The sequence below is a fragment of the Bactrocera tryoni genome, chromosome 4, assembly GCF_016617805.1.
Source record: "Bactrocera tryoni isolate S06 chromosome 4, CSIRO_BtryS06_freeze2, whole genome shotgun sequence".
NCBI lineage: Eukaryota > Metazoa > Arthropoda > Insecta > Diptera > Tephritidae > Bactrocera > Bactrocera tryoni.
Genome location: NC_052502.1, coordinates 1159387 through 1184200, shown reverse-complemented (window position 1 = coordinate 1184200; position 24814 = coordinate 1159387).

The window sequence follows — 24814 nt, the reverse complement described above, 5'->3', positions numbered from 1 at the left end:
GTATCATTTGTATATTCAAACTTTTTTGATTTTCCTCTATTATTTTTGAATTTATTGTTGTGTCCTGGAGTTCTTGTATTTGTTTATTTATAGTCATAGCGTCATTTGCGTCCATGTTCCCAGTTAAATATTTTATTACAGAGCCTAAGCCGTTGAATAGTCCTCGTTTTGTACGTTTATATGGATTCAATGTCTGTAGTTTGTTTTCGAGTCCCTTAAGTTTCAGCTTACAAATTTTAGCAGCATCTTTTAGAAGGCTATTTTTTTCAAATTTGTCTACGATAGTAATTAATTTTGAAGTTTGCGAATTATAATTGTCCAAGTCTATTATATGAATGGAATTGAAATAACTTTCAATCGTTCTCGCGTGTCCAATCTTCAGGGCTATCATATTCTGGTCTTTGTCAAAATTTTGTATTTCTAAGACTTGTCCATAAGCAAAGGCTATTAGTAGAGCCCCTATGAGAATTGTACGCATGGGGGATTTAGGTCCTTTTTTCAACGGTTATCGAGTATTTCCACTTATTTTCCTTATACCAATATGCTCTTAATATTTGTTCTCCGTCCGATATTCCTTCGAGTTTTTGAACAGGCGGCCCCTTATGTGGTCCAAGGATTTAATTATTAACAAAGATATTATTTTGTTAGCACTTTTAGTTAAGTTTCAACCCGAACCGTTGGCTTTACGACTGCGCCAGTTATGTTATTACGTTCCTTCGTTAATTGCACCAAATAAAACACTTTATCTTCTTGAAGGTTACACCAATAAATAAGTCCTCGGGTTTATAGCCTCTCAATGAGAGAATAGTCCTATTATATTGGTGGACGACGTTCAAAATGTCTTCACTCGGCGCGGTTTTGTTCCGAGCGGCTAAACTTTGAACTAACTCGATTAGTGTACCGTGTAGACATTCGACTTCGTTGAATAATGCACTGGGGTGGCTGAGTGCGGTATTTGTAGTCGATTTTACACGGATTTTACAACATTTTAGTTAAATGTACTTTCGTTATCAAACATGAGATATTTGGCGTTCGGGAAAACCTGTTTTATTACTTATTCCTTTTATTGATTCATGGCAGTCTTATTTTGTGTGAAGTTTACGTAGATAACAATATTCAGAATACCTATCTATAGAGCTAAGATACTGTGCATTGTTGGTATGAAATACGTTCATTTGAATGTACTCTCCCACATGCGTTGGTGTTGAAGTTTTTCCTATTGGTTGTTTATTTGGCTGCCGTTCGTACTTGTGTTGTAGACATATTTCACATTCTACTACTACTTTTCTACACATATCCCTAATGTTTGGCCAAAAATGAGTTAACAATATTTCTTGTGTGTTGTTTTTATAATTTATGTGTGAACGGTTATGTATCCGTAAGACTATTGCTTTTTGTTCATTTGCAGAGCTTACATCTGTTAATAATTTTTGAGATAATACAAAGTTAAAATTTGGAATACTAGTGGTAATTTTGTCTTTTAAATGGAAAAGTATTTCTTCATCTATATTCAACGCATTAGTAACATTTTATTTTATTATATCATTAAGTTTAATTAATAAATCCGCAGTATCTTTAAAAAATATTGTATGCCTGAATCGACCAGGAAAAATTGTTTCATTCAGAACCTCGCTTCTTTCATTATTTTGCAGTAAAATTATTCGATTCTTGAAAGCATTAAAAGATACTCGTAGTTGCCTGTTGTTATCAAACTCTTTTTGTTTCTGTGTTCTTCTTGAAATTGATGATTGGACAATTTTTAGTGCCAGTGTGCAACTCTGGATTGGTGATGTCCAATGTTTCAGGATCTGCTGGGTGTTCGCTTTTTCAGGACTTTGTGGTTGAAAGTCTTACTTCCCGTGGAATTCAAAAGGTTTATTCTATCCTCTTTTTAATCTTCGGAGGATAAAATGGGCTTTACGAGCGGTTGAGCCCCCAGTTAAACGCTAGCAGGCTGTTAGCGTTGAGCAAAAAAACGATGTTTTGGTTAAGACCGTATGTCTTCACTTTATTGATCGTTATTCCTTACTAACTACCTTTTACAATCTTACTGCTATTTATACCAAGGAGAGTGTTTGCTTACTTGCTAAGAACTAAAAATGTTTTGATCATCTTATCTCTTATTCCATTGTTGAATTCCCTCTGCTGCATTTATGCTGCAGGAGTCTTATACTTTTTTCACCGAAGTGATGAACAACGACAAATTAAACAGCTGAGTTGAAGGTTTAATCGATGATCAGCATTCCGTTTTATTTTGTGCTTTCTTAAATACTAATATTTTGCTTTCTTGCAATAACTTAAAAATAAATGCTTGCGTAAAAATTCTTAGGAAATGTGTCTTCTGCATTTTGCAAAGTAATACAGTTAATAAAGTTATTATACATTTTATTAACTGTTGCATTTTCGTTAGCGAAAATGCACTTGGACAAATAATTCTTTGGAAAACTCAATTAATAAATATTCATATTCTTTGAAAATAGTATTCTTTATAACACCCCCACCGTTAGTTTGAGGCTCCGACGAAATTATATTATCTTTGCCGGATTGTTTATAATAGTTTCATTTTTTAATTGTACATTTGGAATATATGTTTTTGTATTCTTAAAGAGGTATATAAAAATAATTAAGATACATATTGATATAATAATTGAGATATCTATACCAAACTAAGTATTTTTGAGTTCTTATCTGTATATAGTATATTTTTCAGTGTTTCTTCGTATTCCATTTGCTTCAGATATAAAGGTTCAATTTTTATGTCTGCTGGTATTGTATTACTATTGTCTTTAATTTTTGTAATGATATTAGGTAGAATAAACTTGTCTTGTATTTTTATTGTGACATTTGTAAAAGTCTTGTTTAACGCGTTTATTTCACAATTTTCGAATTTGATTAAGTAATTTCCTGAAATGTTTAATTTAGCTTTGTTGCAGTTATGGGATATTGTGCAGTTAAAATGTTTAAGAATTAGTACTCCAGGAATTATTTCGCTTATCTCTTGTGTATTTAATGTTTGCATTTTGCAATTAGCTTCTTCAAAGTTTAGTATTTTGTTTAAACAATCATCGTTAATTTTTATAAGATTTCTTTTTAGATTATCTTTAATATATGTGCTATAGATATTGCTTTCTGAATCTATGAGAACATCAGAGTGGCTAACCTTTATGGATTTATTATTTTTGTCAGGAATGGGTACGAATGTCACCATAGATAGTGAATCTTGCGAATATTGTGGTATAGAGAGAATTATTATAATATTACCTTCGTGAAGTGCTATGGCTACTTTAATATTAGTATAACTGTCGATGTCTGTGATTAATTCGAGTTCGGTTTGGCTGAGAATATCTGTGGGGATGATTCCCAGTTTCCCGGAGAAAATAATCTGTCCTATGTCGTCTACGTGATGCCGTAGGAGTGAAATGTCGTTGTTAATAATTAAAACATTATTTAAAATATTTCTCCCAAGAACATGTAGTTCTTGCTTTATTGAATCAAAGAATATGACTAACTTAGTTTACAAAAATTCCTAATCTTAAATACGAAATCACTAGTAAAGACAGAAAGCAAAATACGATTAAAATTCTAAAGAATTCTTATCAGCAAAATCAATAAGTGCAACGCCTCTTAACAATGTCAATCGTAAAAACATACTTGCAGCAAAGCAGAAATGCAAGAATTAGAATTTGGTTACAAATAGTGTCAATGCAATTTCGACTATTTTATAAACAAATGATAAAATTAAAGAGTTCGATGCCTCTTATGAAAAATACGTTACCCACAATTAAGTGGAAAACAACAAAAGAACTTAGTTTATTTTAACGACGTAAGTATGTTTAAGTGTACATGTATGTATGTATGTAAATATATATATATATGTATGTTTATATTAATATTTTATGTGATGGTGAAGTGGATATCATAACTCCCCCACCGTTAGCCTGAGGCTCCGACGAAGAGATTACATAAGTTCTGTTATTGTTTTTTATACAGATTATAATAATAGTACAGATAAAAATCATTAGAATTCCTATATTACTCCCAGTGTTTATTATAGCATTTCTAGAAAGGTTATGTTTTACAGCCTTCATTGTTTCATTAAAATGTATTTCGTTAAGATTTAAATTCGGGAGTGATATATTATTTTTTTTAACTCTTAATGCTAGTTTGTTTAGGATAAACATTTCTTTTACATTTATTTTATAATTTTCATAAATTTTTCAATTAGTTTTTACAAAACAATTTTCATATTTTATCAAAAATGTTTTTAAATTTTCAAATATTCGTGGTTTTTCACAATTGGTAATAATTTTATCATGGTAATTCTTAAATATAAGTAAGCCTGGATAAATTTCTTTTTCTTCTTGGTTTTTCATTGTAGTCATATTACAATTAGGTTCTAAAATTTTTATAATGTTTGTTAAGCAGTTATCATTTATTTTTGTTAATTTCTTACATTCTAAAGTGTTTGGTTTTACATATTAAGACAGTATTTTCGTTTAAAACTACAGTTTTATTTTGGGTGTTTGGTAGTGGTTCAAATAGAACTTCAGCGAATGTTTCATTTAAAAATTTTGGGATGCTCAATGTCAAAATTACTAACTTTTCTTTATATGTAACGGATACCTTTGTGTGTAGGTAAGATTCTGTTTGGTTAATAAAATTGAATTCTTCAGTTGTTTTGAATTTTTTTTTAAATTAAAAATTACATGTCCTATTTCATTTACGTGGTCTATTAACAAGTTGATGTCGTTATTAATCTGAAAAATTTTTCGAGGATACTTGTTTCGTCTTCTAAATTGAGAATTTTGTTTTGGATTTCGGTTTTAAACTTATTTATATATTTTTGAATAGTTTTCTGTTGTTTGTTAATATGGTTTGTGATATTCAATAATTTGTTTTCTATGGAACTCCCTAGATAATTCATTTCGTTTAGGGCGGTCATTGTTTCAGTCTTACTTTTTTCTAGAGTTTGGATTTTGTCCATAATTTCTTTTTCGTCATCACTATCCATTGTCCCTACTACAAATTTAAGTCCTTTCCCTATTGCGTTTATTAGTCCTCGTTTCTGCTAAAATTAGGAATTAAGTTTTTAATTTTTATCCTACATATGCCCATGCTTTTGTTAACGCTTCCTAATAGAGGAGTAACATTTGTATATGTGTCCGAAAGTTTATGTATATTGTCTTGTAAAATATTTACTGTTTCAAAGTATTGAGTAGTGTTAATAATATGTATTACTCTTAAGTAGTTTTCAATAATTTCCGTGTCCTTCAGCTTAATTGGTATATAACCGTGGTTATCTGACAAGTCTTCAACTTCTAAGTATTGTGCTCCTGTGTCGAGTAGCACTGATGCGTAAAGTAATACAAGAAAAATCATCTGAAAAGGTGGTATGTTAGGAGTTTTGAGGTATTACGTTATTTAAATTTTGAAATTTTTATTTCTTTTAATGTGTGATTTGTAATATTAATGTTCTCGATCTGTTATAACGTGTTCATTATCTAATTCGGTGACGGTTATTTTTCGAAGTTAGAATGGTTTTTACCTCCTCTTTCATCCTTTAAATAAACAGGGCCTGTATGAATTTCTACATTTTCGCGTGTTTTGTTGAGTTTATTAATCGCTTTTTCTTTATTCTTTATTATTAGTTCTCTAATTATTTGATATTCGCTTGGTTCTATATTTCCATTTCTAAAATTAATTAGTTTCTTTCCTGTACTTGAATGGATTGTATTGTTCTAAAACATAATTATTTTATATATTTTTTCTTCTGTATTTTCTGTATCTTTATTAGGATCATGTTTTAAAATTCTAATATGTTCATTTATAGTGTTGTGTAACCTCTCTACATCTGAGTTAGATGTATGATTATTATTTGACGTGTAATGTATCTCAATTTCTTGTTCTCAAAGAAATTCCAATTCATTATCTACAACCAATTTCTTTATATTTCCTACTATTGACAAATACTGCGTTAGGGCTAATTTAAATTCTATCCAAGATCTATTTGTAATTTTAATTGCCTGCGCAAATTTCGAAAATTTGTCGATAAACGTTAAAAATAGTGTTTTCTGTAAACTATAAAAAACATCTACGTGAATAATTTCTTCAGGCTTCTCAGGAGTTTCAGTTATTTTATATTCTTGTTTGATTGGGTGCCTGTCATATTTTTCCTTGTTACAAATATTGCAGTTATTTATAAGTACGTATATTGGGTTATTCGTATTCTTAGTTGGGGGTAATAGATTATTGTTTTAAATTCAGCAAAGTTTTCATTTATTCCTCTGTGATTATTTGTGTTTGTGTTCTTTTTCAATTTTTTCTGTTAACTGATTTTAATCTGCGATATCTTCTAGTCTATCTTCTAATGATTTTGAATTGCCTATTTTCGTTAAAATATTTCTTGACTGTTTCATTGAAAATATTAAATAAAGATTCCTTTGTAATTAATAGGTATGGCATTAGTCTTATTAGGATTAAAATGGTTTTTTATTATGGTGATAAGTGATTGTTCGTCGAATATTTTTGCAGTTATTGTTTTTCTTTTATTTTTAAAAATATTTTCGTTTTTTATTTTTAGTGATCTCGATACAGTTTTATTAAAAATTATTTGCCGTCGATAGAAATTTATTGGGTAATTAGTTTCTAAAATGATATTTTCATTCTGAGTCATCTCGACAGTTTCATCCATTTCAGTATTTTGGGTTTCTTCATTAATATTTATTTCAACTCTTGATAAGGCATCAGCATTACCATTTAAAACTCCTTCTTTATATTTTATTTCGTAATCATATTCATGTAAACGAAGTCTCCATCGGACCAATTTAGAATTCGGCTCTTTAATAGAAAATAGCGGCGTTAAGGGTCTATGATCCGTTTCTATCAGAAATCGCCTGCCGAACAAATATGGTCTCAATTGTTGAGTAGCCCATACAATTGCTAGTAATTCTTTTTCTATAGTATTATAGTTTTGCTCATGATCATTAAGTGTTCTACTAACAAAACAAATAGGATGTCCATCTTGGGACAGCACTGCTCCCACTGCAAAGTTGCTTGCATCCGTTTGCAAAACAAACTTTTTATTGAAGTCTGGATATGCCAAGACAGGGGAATTAGTTAATATTTTTTTAGAGTATCAAAACTTTCTCTATAATCAGGATCCTTAACATCGATTTTAGCGTCTTTCTTTAAATACTTTGTGATTGGTCGTGCAATTTTCGAGTAGTCTTTAATAAATTTGCGGTAATATCCTGCGAGACCTAAGAATTGCTTAATTTGTTTTTGGGTTGTTGGTAATGGAAATTTTTGTACGCATAAAATTTTATCTGGGTTTGATTTTATTCCTGATTCAGTTACTATATGCCCTAAAAAACTAGTTTCTCTTTAGCTATTCGCTTTTATCTAACTAGATCTTTAAATTTACTTCTTTCAAAGTGGCCGCCTTCTAGGTTAAATGCGGTTTTTAGAATATCTTTTTCATTTATTTCAATCTGATGGAAGCCTTTAGCACGATCAAGGGTCGTAAAATATTGACATCTTCCCAATTTCTCCAAAATTTCGTCGATGTTGGGAATGGGATATTTATCATCAATGGTGACTTCGTTTAGCTTACGGTAGCCAACCACCAATCTCCATTTTTTCTTTTCGCTTGCATCCAGTTTTTTCGGTACAATCCATACTGGAGCTGAATATGGTGAATGGCTGGGTCTGATTATCCCGGCATTCAACATTTCTTTAATTTTTCTACCCACTTCTTCCTTATGAATGTATGGGTATCGATAAGTTTTTGTATTAATTGGAATGTTATTCACAGTCCTTATTTCATGCTTTATTGCATTGGTAAAAGTTAAATCGCTATTTTCTGAATAAAATATTTTTTTAAATTTCTTTATTAACTGTAATATTTTTTCTTTTTCTTCGCTATTGAGGTGTTCAACTCTTATTTGTTCCGAAATTGGAAGTTGTTGGGTTTCCTCCCCTACATTATATATGCAAAAATTGTTTGTATTAGCGTTTTCAATTTTAAAAGGTGAAAATTTTATTATTTTTAGGGTGTCTCCACTAAAATTTATTGTAGCGTTAATTTTAAAGTTATCTGCTTCATATATGCCTTCTAATATTTATAGACTTTTATCGTTTGAAAATTCTTGGTTTTTGTACACTAATCCTTCTTTGCACTCTACTGGTAATTCAACTTGATATATTCATGGTTTTCCAAAATGATGTTCCACTTGTTGATCTCCATATACGTATATTAAAGGTGTTTTATTTTCACCTATAATAATTTCGTCGTCGTTTAAATTTATTATTGCTCGTAATGGCTTTAAAATATTATTTCCTATCAATCCATCGTAAAAATCATGGAAGTTACAAATAAAAAATGCAATTGATACGTCCTTACTACCTAGTTCTCCAAAAAGAGGGATACGAACCTTTTTATTTATTTTGATTATATGTTGTAGAGTTTTAATAGTTATTTCATTCGTTGATATATTCCATTTTGGGTGGCATATGTCTGGATTAATAATTGAATGTGAAGCTCCTGTATCAATTAAAAATTTTAAGCAGCCTAATTTAGATTTTATTGTTATATGTGGTAATTTTTCCGTGAGGCTGGAAATCGAAAATTCTCATATGTTGGTTGTTTTTTGACGTTTTGGAAAATATTTACGTCCATAGGTTGTGGTTGATTATTTTGCTGGTGACTTATATTGGGTGTATTATAAGAGCTATAAAGATTTCTTTGTTGGTTTGAATTATTGTTAGGCCTATATTGAAAATTTTGTCTAGGATAATTTTCTTGCGGATTATAATTAGGTTTATATTGGATATTTTGTCTGTTATGATTATTAGAATTAAAATTATGTTTATATTGAAAATTTGAATTTGGTCTTTGTGAATTAGAATTATTTCTGTTATCATTTTTGTAGTTTTGTTTATTAAAATTTCTATTTCGTGGCTCATTTTCGATTTGTTTGGTCTTGTTGCCATTATATGCGTAGCCTGCTTGGAAAAGAATTTCCATTGCTTCCTCCAGCGTGTTTGGATTTTTACAAATCAATATAGTCTTCATTGGCTCGGGAATTTTTCCTTTAAAAATGTTAAGCGCTGATTTCATGTTATTTCTGGCTATTTCGGATGTGGCAGTATTTTCTCCCATTATTAAATTGGTTTTATTACTTAATCTCCGTAGCTTATCTTTTATTTCGTTATAGAATTCTGTCGTGTTTGTTCTGAATACTACTGCTCTCATATTATCATAAAGTAGTGTCCGACCGATACCAAATTTTTAGCCGATGCCGATGCCGATTAATCGGCCAGAAAGCAAAGAATCGGCCGATGCCGATGCCGATTCTAATTCCATAAAAAAATACCTGAATATTAATTCATAAGGATATGTATTTAGTAAACAAATAACATCACAAAATCAAATTTATTTTTATTTATCCAAAAACATATTAACTTATTAATACATAGTAGTTTTCTTATTTTGTAAAACATAAATATAAATTTGGGTATATTTGTACTCATAGTAGTAACTTCTGCTGACTAGATTCACATATTTATATGTTTTTTCAATTCTTTAATATCTAGTAACCATATATTTTGAAATAATGATGATTGATTAGAACAATACTTAAGTTAACATAAAAAAAAATTCAGTTCATATGTAAGAACAAAGGTGAGAGTCACTATATGTATATGGACATTTAATAATCAAAATTAAATAATTTTATGTTATAATGTAGAAAAAGAAGTTTATTTGCGTTTTCTCCAAGCAAGTTGGTACGCCTATCGCTATAAAGCTGTCCTGCAGCACTAAACAACTGTTCACTTGCAACGCTTGTTGCAGGTGCAGTTAAATATTTTTGGGCAATTTCTTTAAGTAACACATGCGAACTTTGGTGCCAATATTCGAAAATATTGCTATCGCGAGGAATAATTGGTTCGGCGAGGTATGAATCGAACTGTTTTTTAAAAGGTGAGCAGAACTCTTCCAATTCTCCCTCTTGCGTTAGCATAGCGTAGTCGTGGGCGTCCCAAAGGTTATTATTATGGGAACTTTTAGCGTAATAAGTTGATGGAAAAGTTCTGCTGTGATTACCATCATTTATTGAACCTGCTTGTTATTTCAATATCGTCTCGCACCTATTAATTTCTTCAATTGAGAAATATTTGGTTTTAAAGCGAGGATCAAGAACTGTAGAAACAAGCAACTCTGGATTTGTCTTAATAAACCCAAATCGTCGTAGTAAAGAGGCTGCTAACTTATCTTTTAGCATTGAAATTTCTGCCTCATCATCATCAGAATGATCTAGCTTTTTTTGCCACATTGCAATTAACGGAATTATTACAGGCGCACTTGTAGAGGCATAGGACAAATCCTGAGTTGCCTGATAAAAAGGCTTTAGAATTGAAATTAGATTGCAAACGGTATCCCATTCGTTTGCTGTTAGAAAATCTACCAAACCTCGCTCGGCAATGTATAGGTTAATGGCAGCTTTCTGTTCATATAGACGATTTAACATCATATATGTGCTGTTCCACCTGCAAACAATGTCCTGGATTAAGGTATGGTTTGGCAAACCAATGGTGTCCTGAAACTGTTTTAAATATCGACAAGCCTGTTCACTTCTTTTGAAATGGCCCACAATTTTACGACATTTCTGATTTAATTCTTTAATGTTCGCCATTTTTAAAATACTATCTTGAATCACTAGTTGTAACGTATGTGCGCAGAATCCTAACCACTTGACTTTTTCTAATCTCATCGCAGCTGTCATGTTGGCTGCATTGTCAGATACAGCAATATGGATTTTCGTTGTAATATTATATTCTTCGAGTATATTGTTTAATCCAGCTATTATATTTTCTGCTGTATGATCTTTATCTAATACGCTGGCTGCTAAAATAACTTTTAGCCTACGTGGCCCTTGAACAAAATGAGCTGTGAAACTTAGCAAAGAACACGTCTTCGTGGAATTACTCCATATATCTGTCGTGAAGTTTAGCCATTTGGCTGATGCAACAAGCTGAACTACTTTTTCTTTGACTTTGTTATATGTTCGCGGCATTAATGATGTACGAAAAAACTGTTCACTTTTTAAACGATATCTGCTTACATTATTTGGATCTGCTATATTTAACCTTCTAAAAGCGCTGCCTTCTACTATATTATAGGGCAGCATGTCGACAATGATCATGTCCATGATTGACTTATCGATTTGCGCCGCTATAGGATGGTCATCTGGGTAAAACGATTCATTTTCTTTCCTCAACAGATTTGGTATGGTTTCCTGAATGTAGCTGCAACTTGGCTCATCTTCCTTTTGCTTCTTGTTGGAAGCGTTAAAACTTGTTTGTTCATTTTCATACAATACCCACTGCTCTTGATGAACAATTTGCAAATGTTTTTTTATATTTACCGTCGTCTGTTGTTTTTTTCTGGAATTTCCTAATGAAATTGTCTTTTGGCAGGTGTTGCACTTGGCCGTACTAACATTTCTTTCAAAAAATTTCCAAATAGGATTTGGTCGCACCATTTCTCCTATACAAAACTCTATTTTAAAATACTTTCAAACAAAACTAAAATCTGTTACTTACTAAAATCTACAAAACAGTTCAACAACGAATTAAAGCTCAAACTCAATTGAAAACTTAGATATCTAATTACAGCGAAATAATGAGAACGATGCATGGAATAAGTTCATTACAGGGGACGTCACATGAACTAATATTTTAAACTTTAAAATAGTTAAAAAAGATAAAATTTAAACATGGAAGAATCGGCCAAATACGGCCGATGCCGATGCTGAATTTTGTGGCCGATACTGGCCGATGCCGATACCAAGGCCGATTAATCGGTCGGTCTCTATCATAAAGTTCTTCTACGCTCAATTTTTCTCCAAAATTATTTATAAGGACATTCTTAATGTCCGCTCACGACTGTACATGAAAATTTATTTCTATTATTTCCCTAGCTCTACCTTGTAACCTACTTTTTATTATATTAGAGAAGAGAAGTTGGGACATTTGGTCATATTGCGTTAGTAAGGGGTGTATTCTATCTATAAGAGTGGTAAAGTTGTAAAGGTCACGTCGTTGTCCGTTAAATTCAGGTAATGTTTTGAGGTATTTGATAGGGTCAAGGGTAACAGAAGGTTCTTGGATCATGATTAAAAATAAAATGAATATATATACTTAAAATTTCACTTTACAATTTCGCTTAATAATCTTAATGGCTTTCTTTTTTTTTTTTAAATATTACTTTGTAAAACTTATACTTATAATATATGCAAATAACTCACTTTATGCCGGATTTTTCGTAAATGTTGTCTTCTTCTTGTAGGAATTTCGTCCAAATAACTCACTTTATGCAGGATTTTTCGTAAATGTTAATTGTTGGTTTGTTCACTAAGATTTTTGTTTTTCACTACCTTAATTCTTTAAGGATAGTATGCTTCACTGCCTTAATTCTTTAAGGAGTTAAATTTTTTTTCAAAAAAAAAAAAAAAAATTATTTGGTACGCGTTTATTATTGAAATAAAAAAAAGGTCCTTGATTCTTCAAAGATACTTTTCCGCGTATCCCATCCTCGTCGCCAATTAAAACATTAATTGAAATATTTCTTCCAAGAACATGTAGCTTTTGCTTTATTGAATCAAAGAATGTGACTAAACTAGTTTACAAAATTCTTAATCTTAAATACGAAATCACTAGTAAAGACACAAAGCAAAATACGATTAAAATTCTAAAGAATTCTTATCAGTAAAATCAATAAGTGCAACGCCTCTTAAGAATGTCAATCGTAAAAACATACTTGAAGCAAAGCGGAAATGCACTTAAAATTCTTTAGAATTTTGGTTACAAATATTGTCAATGCAATTTCGACTATTTTATAAACAAATGATAAAATTAAAGAGTTCGATGCCTCTTATGAAAAATACGTTACCCACAAATAAGTGGAAAACAACAAAAGAACTTAGTTTATTTTAATGACGTAAGTATGTTTAAGTGTACATGTATGTAAGTATGTATGTAAACATATACAACTTAACGATTTTCCAGCTTATTTAAAGAAAAAAAATCGTTTTTTGGTCTGCACGACCTTCTCGTTCTAACTTTATTTTAAAACTGAATCTTACAATGTTCTTAATCTAAAAACTTAGCTAAATGCACCGGGCAAAACATAATTAATTCCACGAATTCGCGAATTTAGGTGGCGCGTGTGCTGACAGTGCATCTGGACAGTGCTGTGGGAAACATTGTGTAACTTGAGTCCCATATCCGCTCTACCTGCATTTGTAATATTACTGATGAATTATTTTATTGTTTCGGCAAAGTTAACATATGCCATGTTAACACTACCCCTCTTAAAACCGTTCGTCCTCGAGCGTTGTCAAAAATAAGGTAAGTTGTTGAAATTTATGTATGTTGGCTGATCATTTGGGGAATCTTTGATTTGATTCATCCTGAGGTTTGTTGCCGGGATCTGATTAGCATCGCTATTGGATGAGATGATTATTTTATTTTGAGATTTCTTCCAAAATTTGCAAAAAATTATTGCGACGATGGAGGTAGCTGCAACTGCTCCAAGCGAAAGTGAGCCGTTGGATATAGTTGCTGCCTTCAGGAGATTTATTCTTCGAATGTTACTTATGTGGAGTTCTTTCAAAGCTTCTAGTGAAAGTAATTCAATTCTATTTTTCTCAATTGGTGCGGGTTGCAGGACTGCTGGGATAGCGGGAAGTGGAATTAAATCGAGGTTAATATAAGTTTGACCATTGATTTTCAGCGTTGAATTATGGAAATTGATGAGCTGCGTTCCTGACAAGTTTTTGATCGTTCCGTCAGCATCTATGTGCCCTTGAAAGCCATTAAGTAGTAAAATTCCGGTTTTTATTTCTTCAATTTGTGGAATGTGGTGCCCGTTACTTTTGGTGCAAGTTGAATTATGACTACTGATTATTCTAGGTATACAGGTATTATTACTTATGTTAATTACTTGATTTTGTTTACAAATTTCAATTTTCTTAAAGCTATCGCAATTTTCTTTTATTCCATATATTTCTTTTTTTCCTTTTAAAATTTTATTATATTCAATATTAATAATAGATTTATCAGATTTAAGAACAGGTCTTAATATAATTTTTTGGAAATTTTCCTTAAGAGTTAGTGGTATTTTTACCAAGTAAAAAATTTTCATATTTTTGCTAACAATATTAGTATTCGATAATTCTAATGCCTTTTCTGCATTTTTGAATGGAATTTCATCATTCTCTACTTTTTTTAAAGCAATTTCAATTTCTTTTTTATTTAGCAATAATGTATTCAATATATCTTTTTTCGCCCATTGTATGGCGTATTTTACGTTAATCAATTCTTCTTTTATTAGTCTTATTCTATTTTGTAAATTAATAATTGTATCATTTTCTACATCCGAATCTTTTCTTATATTATTAAAAAGTTTATTTACTATTTTAGTTACGTTATTTAATTTTTCGTCAAAGATATCATTTATAATTACTTGTTTATTATTATTATTATTAATTTCATTTAGGTTACTGGATATTATTTCCAGATCTTCATGATCGGGGGATCCGGCGATTAATTTCCAAGCCGTTCCCAAAATATTTATTGATCTTCTAGATCTTTTTTCAACCGGCTTAATAGTTTCTAAGATTTGGAGGGATCGGGTTAGTTCGTGCTCTAGGATGGGTTTTGATTATGATTTCTTCCTGTTCTTGTTCGTTTGTCACGTCCTGAACTTGGAGCTGTGTGAATCGGATTTTGTAATTGCTAAAGTGTATTGGGTATATTTCTTGAATTTTCCCCATGATGCGTTCATCTGTTTTTATACAGTTAACTACAGAGGTATTAAGGTATCTTTTGAGGCGGTTTATTAGTATTTCTGAATCGTATCCTGGTTCTTCTAAAATGTGTCTGTGGTACGTAGGGAATACTATTTTAAACTGATAGGTTGAAGTCGTACCTATGTTTAAAAATAGTTGGTTTTTAAAAACGTTTATAGGAGTTTCTACATGAGAAATTAAATTGTCAGAAGAACTCTCGTCGCTGTGTTGGGTTATGGATAAGGAGTTTATTGGTTCGGGCGGCATTCTTGATAGAGCGTCGGCGACAACATTAGTTGTACCTGGTTTGTAGTGGAGTTCATGATTATATTCCTCTAGAATGGATTTCCAGCGTTTCATCTTCGCATTATTGTTTTTGTTACTAAGTGCCTGCGTTAAAGGCTGATGATCTGTAAATATCTTCACTTTGGCTGAGCCATAAAGGTAGTTTCTAAAATTGTTTAAGGCCCATATTATGGCCAAAAATTCCTTTTCATTTGTAGCGTATGATTCTTCTGTTTTATTGAGAGTTCTGGAAATGAAGGCAACAGGTTTTTTATCCTGTGAAAGCACTGCACCGATGGCATAATTTGAAGCATCGGTAGTCAAATGGAATTCCTTACTGAAGTCAGGGTATGAGAGTACAACATCATCGGACATAAGGGATTTTTTAATTTTGTTGAAGGCATCTTTTGCTTCATCATCCAATTCAATATGTATTCTAGCGGATTTGTTTTTGGATATACGTCCCTCTTCCCCTCTTAAGAGTAACGTTAAAGGTTTGGCCAACTTGGCGTAGTCCTTTATAAAGCGGCGGTAATAGCCGGAAAGACCTAAAAATGAGCGGAGTTGCTTGATGGTTTCGGGGTAAGGTATCTTAGCTATCGCTTCCACCTTTGCAGGGTTTTTTGTTATTCCCTTTGATGAGATAATAAAACCTAAGAACTCGACTGAGTCCTTAAAAAAATGGCATTTGTCCAACTGTATCTTCATGTTGGCTTCTTCAAGCGTTTTAAAAATTTGCTGCAGATGGAGGGCGTGCTCCTGTTCGGAGTTGCTGAATACGACTATGTCGTCAATATACACGTAGCATATCTTGCCAATATGATGACGAAGGATGTCATCTAGAGCGCGTTGGAATATTGAAGGGGCATTTTTGAGTCCGAATGGTAATCTCGTAAATTCGTATTTACCATTATTTATTGAGAAGGCGGTCTTCTCAGTATCGGATCGCTTGAGTGGGATTTGGTGAAATCCGCTTTTTAAATCTAACACGGAAAAGTATTTATTGTGTCCAAGTTGAGACAGTACTTCGTTAATTTGGGGTATTGGGTAGCGATCTGCTACAGTAATTGCGTTAAGCTTACGGTAATCGATTACGATTCTATACTGTTTATTGCCTTGGGAGTCGGGTTTTTTTGCTACAACCCAAACGGGTGAGTTATACGGTGACCTTGATGGCCGAATAATACCATCATCTAACATTTTCTTAATTCGAGATTCTACTTCGCTTTTTCACGCCATTGGATAGGGATAATATCTTGTATATACTGGGGTGTCCTTATTTGTTCTAATTTCGCCTATGACTTTTGTAGTATAAGTGAGTCTATCGTTAGGTTCTGCAAAGAGTTGTGAAAATTTTTCCACCAAGTTATTGATTTTGGTCTGTTGATTTTGTGTCATGTGATCCTTTTCGATATTAATTGCATTTACTGACTTTGATACAAGCTGATTGATCTTTACTGTAGTATTACCTTTTATTACCATGAAATTTCCTTTGACATGAATAACAGCTTCGAGATCTTTAAGACTGTCATTTCCAAGGATACCATGAAACGAGCGCAATGATGGAAGAAGGTAAAATTTCAATTTGGTGTCTGCGTTAAAAAGATTTATAAAGGTGTGTTCCTTTATTTCAATGTCTCCTGCTATTGATTTGGCGAAGAAATTTGTTTAATTTTTAATAGGATTGGGCACGATAGAAGGTTGTATGTAATTTTTCGTTGATCCAGTATCTATTAGAAATTTCACTATATTTCCACTCTTCAGTCTGCATTGGAAGTAAGGCAGCGAAGAGTGATTCATTCTAAAAAATGTAAATCTGTAGTGTCAATATAGTTGTCGTCCTGTCTTCCCTCATCATAATAGTCAACGTCATTATCTGTGTGTTGGTCAGTTGGCGTCTGAGGATATTCCTCTTGATTTTGGCTTTGCACGGGGTCTGAATTTATGTGGTAATTCCGCTGTATTTTGTTTGGTACTGGCGGGTTACCAGTCGGAGGTCTTTTGTTGGTCGGGTCAACGGGACGTGGTCTATTCATGTAATTGATATTTCTGGTACGCTGCGATGGATCGACATCCATCGGTTCTGGTCGCGGTAAGGGTTTTTGTAAAGGTCGCGGTGGTGGATTGTTCGGTTGTTGCGTATATGGGGTTAGCTGTTGCTGGTATTGATACTTCGGTTGTGGCGTTCTATACAACATGGTTGGGTTGGGAATGTATGCCAATTCTGGGTAGAATTCGCTGTTAATCCTTCTGGGGGGAAGGGGTGGACGAATGTCCTGGCCTTTTCTAGCTTGGGTATTGCTGTTTAAGGCGTAGAGTGAACGGTAGTTCTGATTCTCTAGTTTTAAACATAAATGGAGAGCCTGGGGGAGATCCGCTGGCTCCTTCATGCCAAGCAGTCTGGGTAAGTCTCCTCTTAACCCACGAATGAAGGTATCGAGGGCTTTATCCCTATATGTGCGCGTTAACAAATGTACGGCTTCGGCGCCGGCTTCCATGCATCCTAATTTGTTAAGGATCAGAGAAAGGTGAGAGTACACTCGCTGGTAGAATTCCTGGATTGTGAGGTTACCCTGCACAAGTGAAGTCATTTGGTACTCCAGTGTACCCAAATCGCGCTTATCTGCGAAGTGAAGCGTCAGACATCTGGTGATGGCCTTCCAGTCGAGCGGAGTATTGTATGACTCCAAAGCAATGTCAGCATTGCCTACAATCTTATTGCGAATGACATTGAGGATCCCATAATATTTGGGGGTTCCTCTTTGTGGTTCGTAGATCTGGAGGATCCGATCCACGCTCTTCTTCCAGGAGTTGAACTCCCCTGGGTTTCCCGAGAATTCCCGGAGACATCTCACTACGTCCGGTATCTTATCTAATTCGCTAACGTTATTTGCGAAGTTAGAATCAATTGAAATATCGGAAAAATCTGAGAAATTCGCATTTGGATTGAGGGCGGCATGAACTAAGTTTCGCCCTTCTTGTTTAAAAATGTTAATTACAACCCCCGTTATTATATTCGTCAGTTGGTCCATATTAAATGTGTTCGAGGTGGTAGGAGCTGGTTGAGGAGGGAGTGTGCTGAGCACGGGTGGTCGGACGAGGTTTGAAGGATTAGCCATTTCTTAAATATGTTTAAAAGTTTGGCTTGAATTTTGACTGATCTTACGAATCTAATTTGTTTTATTTTTATTTATTTTAGTTACTCCTTCTGGGAAGGAGGGCTTTTCTATCCTGGAGGGTCCCGTAGGATTCGCAGGATTAAGCAAATATTATATTTGATTTGAATTAAGTTATCGGCTGTACGAGCCCTTATTTATGAATAGGATTATTATTGCTTTTATTACTCCTTCTGAGAAGGAGGGCTTTTCTATTCTGGAGGGTCCCTGGTGTTGGGAATCGCAGAATTAAGCTATATTATATGGTTTGGTTTTAGTAAGTTATTGGCTGTACAAGCCTTTGTTTAGTTATATACGTGTTTATGTATATTAAAACTAGGATGTCTAAAACAAACTAATTAGTTGTATATATTTAAGTTTAAGTTCTCTTTTTTTTTAAAAACTGACCCTAGAATTTATTATACGCAATTAAACGTTCCTTTTCAATTTTAAATATTTTTTTTTTTGTTTTAAATTAATTTACTTCCTTTAAATTTCACTTGTTACTTTCGTTTTACAATTCCAATTCAAATAATTTTTGAGATAGTTTTGCAAAAAATATTTTTTCTTCCACTTTCAACAAAAGCTTGTTAATTTCTACTTAGTTCCACTTTTTTAATTCATTTTCAATATTCACTATTTTTTTTTTTTTTTTAATTCACTTATCTTAATTATAATAGATGACTTACATTAGAATACTTAGAATAATGGCGCGGCGGCTGATGTCTAGCATCTCCTGTTCACTTCCTACTGAGGGGCCCTTTCCTGCACACTTTTTTCCTTGGGGTGGTGACTTTGGTCACCGGGTTCTGGGGCCTAGTGCTGATATTGCTTCGTCCTGGCGTTTGTTACGACGTTATGGACCTGAAGTCCGCGGTGAGCCGGTTTCCTTGACTTTTATTAGTCCTTCCTGGTTCACGGTAAGGACTTTACCGTGTCCTTTTCCCTGCACTTCACTCACGATTTACTACTAGGCCCCACGTTGGGCGCCACTTAACGATTTTCCAGCTTATTTAAAGAAAAAAAATCGTTTTTTGGTCTGCACGACCTTCTCGTTCTAACTTTATTTTAAAACTGAATCTTACAATGTTCTTAATCTAAAAACTTAGCTAAATGCACCGGGCAAAACATAATTAATTCCACGAATTCGCGAATTTAGGTGGCGCGTGTGCTGACAGTGCATCTGGGCAGTGCTGTGGGAAACCTTGTGTAACTTGAGTCCCATATCCGCTCTACCTGCATTTGTAATATTGCTGATGAATTATTTTATTGTTTCGGCAAAGTTAACATATGCCATGTTAACATACATATATGTATGTTTATATTAATATATTATGTGATGGTGAAGTGGATATCATAACTGCTAAGCGCCACTGTCGAAAGGTTGCGTGGTGATGACAGACGCTAAGCTGTGTTGTTGCAATGCTGCATTCGAGCGCAATATAATCAGCCCTATTCTGCATTTCGATTACGTTCCCGCTCTACGCTCCGTCTGAATCGAAAATAGGTATTCTGAGTTACGATTGGATTGAAAGAAGAAGAGGAAGAGCTGTAGCTCTTTCGAAGTCAGCTGTTTGCCTTGAAACGTGTGAAAATGAAACATAACAAAGCAAAAATACACAAATTATTGTTGGTTTATTAAAATAAAGAAATTATATCGCGTTTTTTTTAACACTAACATGGAATCAGTAGCGGCTGCGATATTACTTGAGGAGGAGAGCAATGCATTATTCAAAATATGCCCTACATTATTCAATTAAATAAAAACAATTGCATTCAGTGCATTTTACAGCTCCTATATTAAAAAAGTAAATGCTTTTATTTCGTTTCACTGCTCGTTATATAAATGAATAATAGTAAAATAAATAAAAGGCTAACAATTAAAAAATGACTATTTTGAATCCGGCTTATAATTTGGATCTAATCTTAGCATTTGCATTTTTATTTCTACTTTTTCCTTCACCAGCTCTTCCTTAATTCTATTGTGTCGCTTCTGTTCTTCAAGTTGCTTCACTGCAGTCTCCGCCAAAGTTTCTAGAGAACGATTCATGTGCCGTAAATATGAAGTAACTTCTTCCATTTTACCAAAGGCAGCTTCATTGAATTTTTTCGTCTCTGCATAAAATTCTTTTTGATTTGTATCTGTTGCTTAAGTAATGAAGAAGTGCTCTGCTTGTTTGCTCTCGCCTCTCTATTTTGGCTGCTAGCTCTACTGGTTGAAGGGATATCATCCGTTTCCAAACCCGTCAAAGCTATCACCTTTTCATCAAGTGGGCTTATGTGTTGTAAACGGCAAGGACCTCCACCGGTGCTCATCCTTTCTTTTTTGTTATGCGATAATTTTCGCTTCATGTAGCATTTTCAGTCAATCCAGACCTGCACGAAAACGTTAGATGTAACTTAATTTTTTAAAATTAATTGTAGGTAATATATTACCTCCATGTATTGGAATCTTTTGTTGGTGGGCCAAGTGCATTTAAATTCCTTGCAACCTCCTCCCAAAACTCCTGTACTTCTTCCTTCGGTCGCTTTTGGAAGCCCTGCGCAATATCTCTTTTCGTGGCCATCATATCACACAATTTTTCGTATTGCTCTGCCGTTGTTACTTTTGACCTGCAAACATATCAAAAAATATCATTTAAGCACAAATAACCAAGGACACCACCATTATGTCTTACAACCATAATCATAAAGTTTTACTTACATATTTGAGGAAATTATTTTATCCAAGTGCACGAAAATGAATATATAACGGCTTTCCGCCGACAAAACTTCAACGTACAAAAACGTAATTACGATCGCAATGCAGAGTACATAGAATTGGAATTTTCGAAGTTGAATCGAAACGCAGAATACCAAAGTTGCCAATCGGAGAAAATTTCGATTCGAGTAGAAATGCAGAATAGGGCTGAATAACTTGCACAACTGTAAAGTAGCGTTATAACACAGACACCGCTAGAATTCAGATGCTCAACAACAGCACTGCGAGAGAAAAAAAATGCGACCGTACGGTATGACAACACGGTTTCGACTGTGCTCTGGGATTATTAAAGTTATTATATTGACTACCCAAATTAGGCAAGTTGTTAGAATTTTGATACCGCTGAACATTCATACCATTTGAATAGTTACGTCTATTTCGAATGTTATGGGAATTATTTTTGCTGCTTGAATAGTTATTATTTTTTTGCAAATTATTATATGGAAAGCTATTTGCATGTTTATAATTTACTAATTGGATATCTTTCAATAAATTATTTTGTAAATAAAACGTATAAGCTGTATTTATCGAGCTTATATTATTTTACAGTAAAAGAGATTTAATATGTACTGGTAAATAATTGGCATAAACATCAAAAATTAATTTTTCGTTATTTAAGGGAGTATATGTATGTACATTTCGTTAGGTTCTAAAGAGTATTTCGTGTTCATTTGGCTTAATATCATTCCTAACTTACAATGTAACGCTTCAATGTTTATGGCTTCGATATTAAGAGCATCTATTCTTAAATAATTTCTTAAATTTCTTAAACTAAGTGAGTACTCACAACTTCCAGTAAACGGCGGTAGGCTCCTCCCTTCTCGTAAACATTCGGCTAGTGTCAACGCCATTGTTTTGTTTTTGTCAAAAAGGTTTTGTTTCCGCTACAGTTAGTGCAAAGGGATCTTGTGTTGTTGTTGTTATAGATTCTCTCGCTTTGCTGACGTTAAAAAATTTACAATGCAAACAATGATTATGTATATACATATATGTATATATTTTTTTTGTTGTCTCTCAAGATGAAATGATTCTTTTCTGTATATTAAATATGGTATTGCTCTATTCCCCTTTTTTTTCCAAGTTCGAATGAATGTGAAAATATGAATTTTGTCTTTTCAAGGTCAGATTAAAGTCACCTATTTTCGTTAGAACATATGTGGTTTTGTTGTTGTAATATATTGTTCTGGTTGTATTGACTTTACAATTTTTATATGCTTTTATATGAGTTAAATGTCTTTAAGTTTTTTACTTAAATTTTTATTTCATTAATTTCATTTTTATAAAAAACTGTACAAAAAATAATTCGTTAAAGTTAAAGTTTTTTGGAGCGATGTCCAACCTGCTTGAAGGATAGCCGAATTAAAAGTGAAACTTAAATCTAAGCTTAAGCTATCACCAACTTAATATTCTAAGCGCCGGCAGAACGAGACGTCGGCAGCGACGCATATTGTTAGTGGCGTGCTAGTAGCGTCATTAAAATCCCTATTTTTAGTTTGGCGTTCTTTTATTGGGTAGCGGTAAAGTGGCGTGATGTGTTTGCCAAATTATGTACCTGCATTCCAGAGCTTACATGGTACAGCACACTGTATAACAAAATATTTATTTTGTTAACTTATGCAAACCACGTTTGTAATTCTAACACTATTTCTTTTTTTTGGAGTTTTTCTTTTCTTTCGATAAATGTTTATTCCACAATATATAAGTTAAGTTCTTCTTTATTGAATTTCTAAAAGAAACTGATACATAGAATCTTAAAAATACCCTAAGCTAGCTGTGGTTCAACGGCAGCGGCGTCGGCAGAGTTTAACGGATGTTGAATGGTCAGCAGAATTGAAGTTGATTATTGTTGTTGATATTATTGTTTATTGATCAGCAATATCAACTTTAACAACAACATTGTTGCAATGATTGTTGTTATGTTGAAATAAATATTTGTTGTGTCAACTTTTAAGTTATTGAACTTTAACAATTACATTGTAGCAATGAATATTGTTGAAATAAATATTTGTTGTATTAACTCTCCCTCCTCAAATTCCTACTTGTCCTCAAGTAGCTTTAAAAGTATGGTGTGTTATTAAATTGTGGTTGGACAGATCTAGGAAAATTGTTCGTTTCACTCATGATTTCTGTCGGAACTTTTCCAATTTGTAGGATTAGGTTTTCCTTTGGCTTTATACAAAATTTTTGTATTACAACTATTGCTATAATAATGGCCGATAGAAAAATTATAGCTAATCGGTTTGAGGAGGAATCTGTATTTATTTGGTCTAATTGTTTCCTATTTTTTATGTTCAGTGCGTGTAGGGATTCCAGTGATAATATTTGAAGACGCTCCAATTCTATTGGGGTCATTTGGATGAGTGGTGCTCCGGGTTTCAAAATAGTTTTCTCCTTGTTGCTGAATTATTTATTATTTATGGTTATGTTCTCATTCCAATAGTGTACGAGATATGTTCCTTTCAGATGATGGGTTATATTATTCTGTATTAGACTGCCGTTAAAGTTGTTAAGTAGGATTAAGCTGTTGTCAATCTCTTCGATTTCCGGGATATGGTCTGCATTACAGAAATCACACAGCGATTCTTTGCCCTCAACTAATTTAGAAATACATTTGGATTCTCTTAAGTTAATGGTTGTATCTTTTTTACAAATTTTTATATTGTTGGATATTTTACAGTTTTTTGGTACTTTTAACATAGAATTTTCGGACAAAAATATTTCATCTGTTTCTAAGTGAACTTTTAGTTTATTTCTTACAACTGGTTTTATTAATAGATTTTGATAATTGGTTGCTTCCAATTCTGGAATTTTTACAATGTAAACAATAGCTGTTTTATTATGTAAGACTGATACTTCAGTGAACTCTAACATTTCTTCGACTGATAGAGTTGTTATATTATTTTTTTGAAATATTTTGTGGACTTCTTGTAATTCTATTTCGTTTAAAAGTAAGGTATTTATTATATTTTGTTTTGCCCATTGAGTTGCATATTTGACATTTATTATTTCTTCTTTGATTAGTCTTACTTGATTTTGGAAACTTATTGCTATTTCATTATTAAACAAATTATCTTTCCTTATTGCATTTTTTAACATATTTGAAATTGTAGTTAAGTCATTAATTATATTCTGTAGTTGTTTATTTATAATGATCTGGTTGTTATTGTTTGTATTAAGGCTATTTAGATTATTTTGTATTATTAATAGATCATCATGATCTGGATTTCCTGCAACATATTTCCAGGCTGATCCAATCCAATTTATTGATCTAGTTTGGCGGTCTTGCAAAGTGAGTGTATTTAATGCAGTGAGTGATTGTACGATTTCGTGAGTTAGAGTATGAAAGAGATAACTTGTTTTAAGATCTTTAATGGTATGTTCACGAATTTTTAGAAGTTCAATTTCTATTTGCTGAAGATCTATAAAGTGGATTAATTTTATGGATGACGTTTGTAGCTTCCCTATTCCTTTATAGATAGTAATGATATGTGCGTCTGTATAGTTCGTAATGTCGAGATTTGCCTTTGCCATTGGCAACCACAATAAGAGTAAAATTATCCTGGAACAGTGAATTATAAAAGGTTAGAAATTCATTTTGAGTAAATCTGATTTTAAAGGATCTTAAATTTTCCGTATACAGTCTTTGAATCTGTCCCATTATGACTTCTGTCGGGTAGATTCCATTTGTTACTGAAGGGTTTAAGTACTTTCTCAATATTTTCATTAGATCATCATCAGAATATGTTGGTTGAAAAACAGTG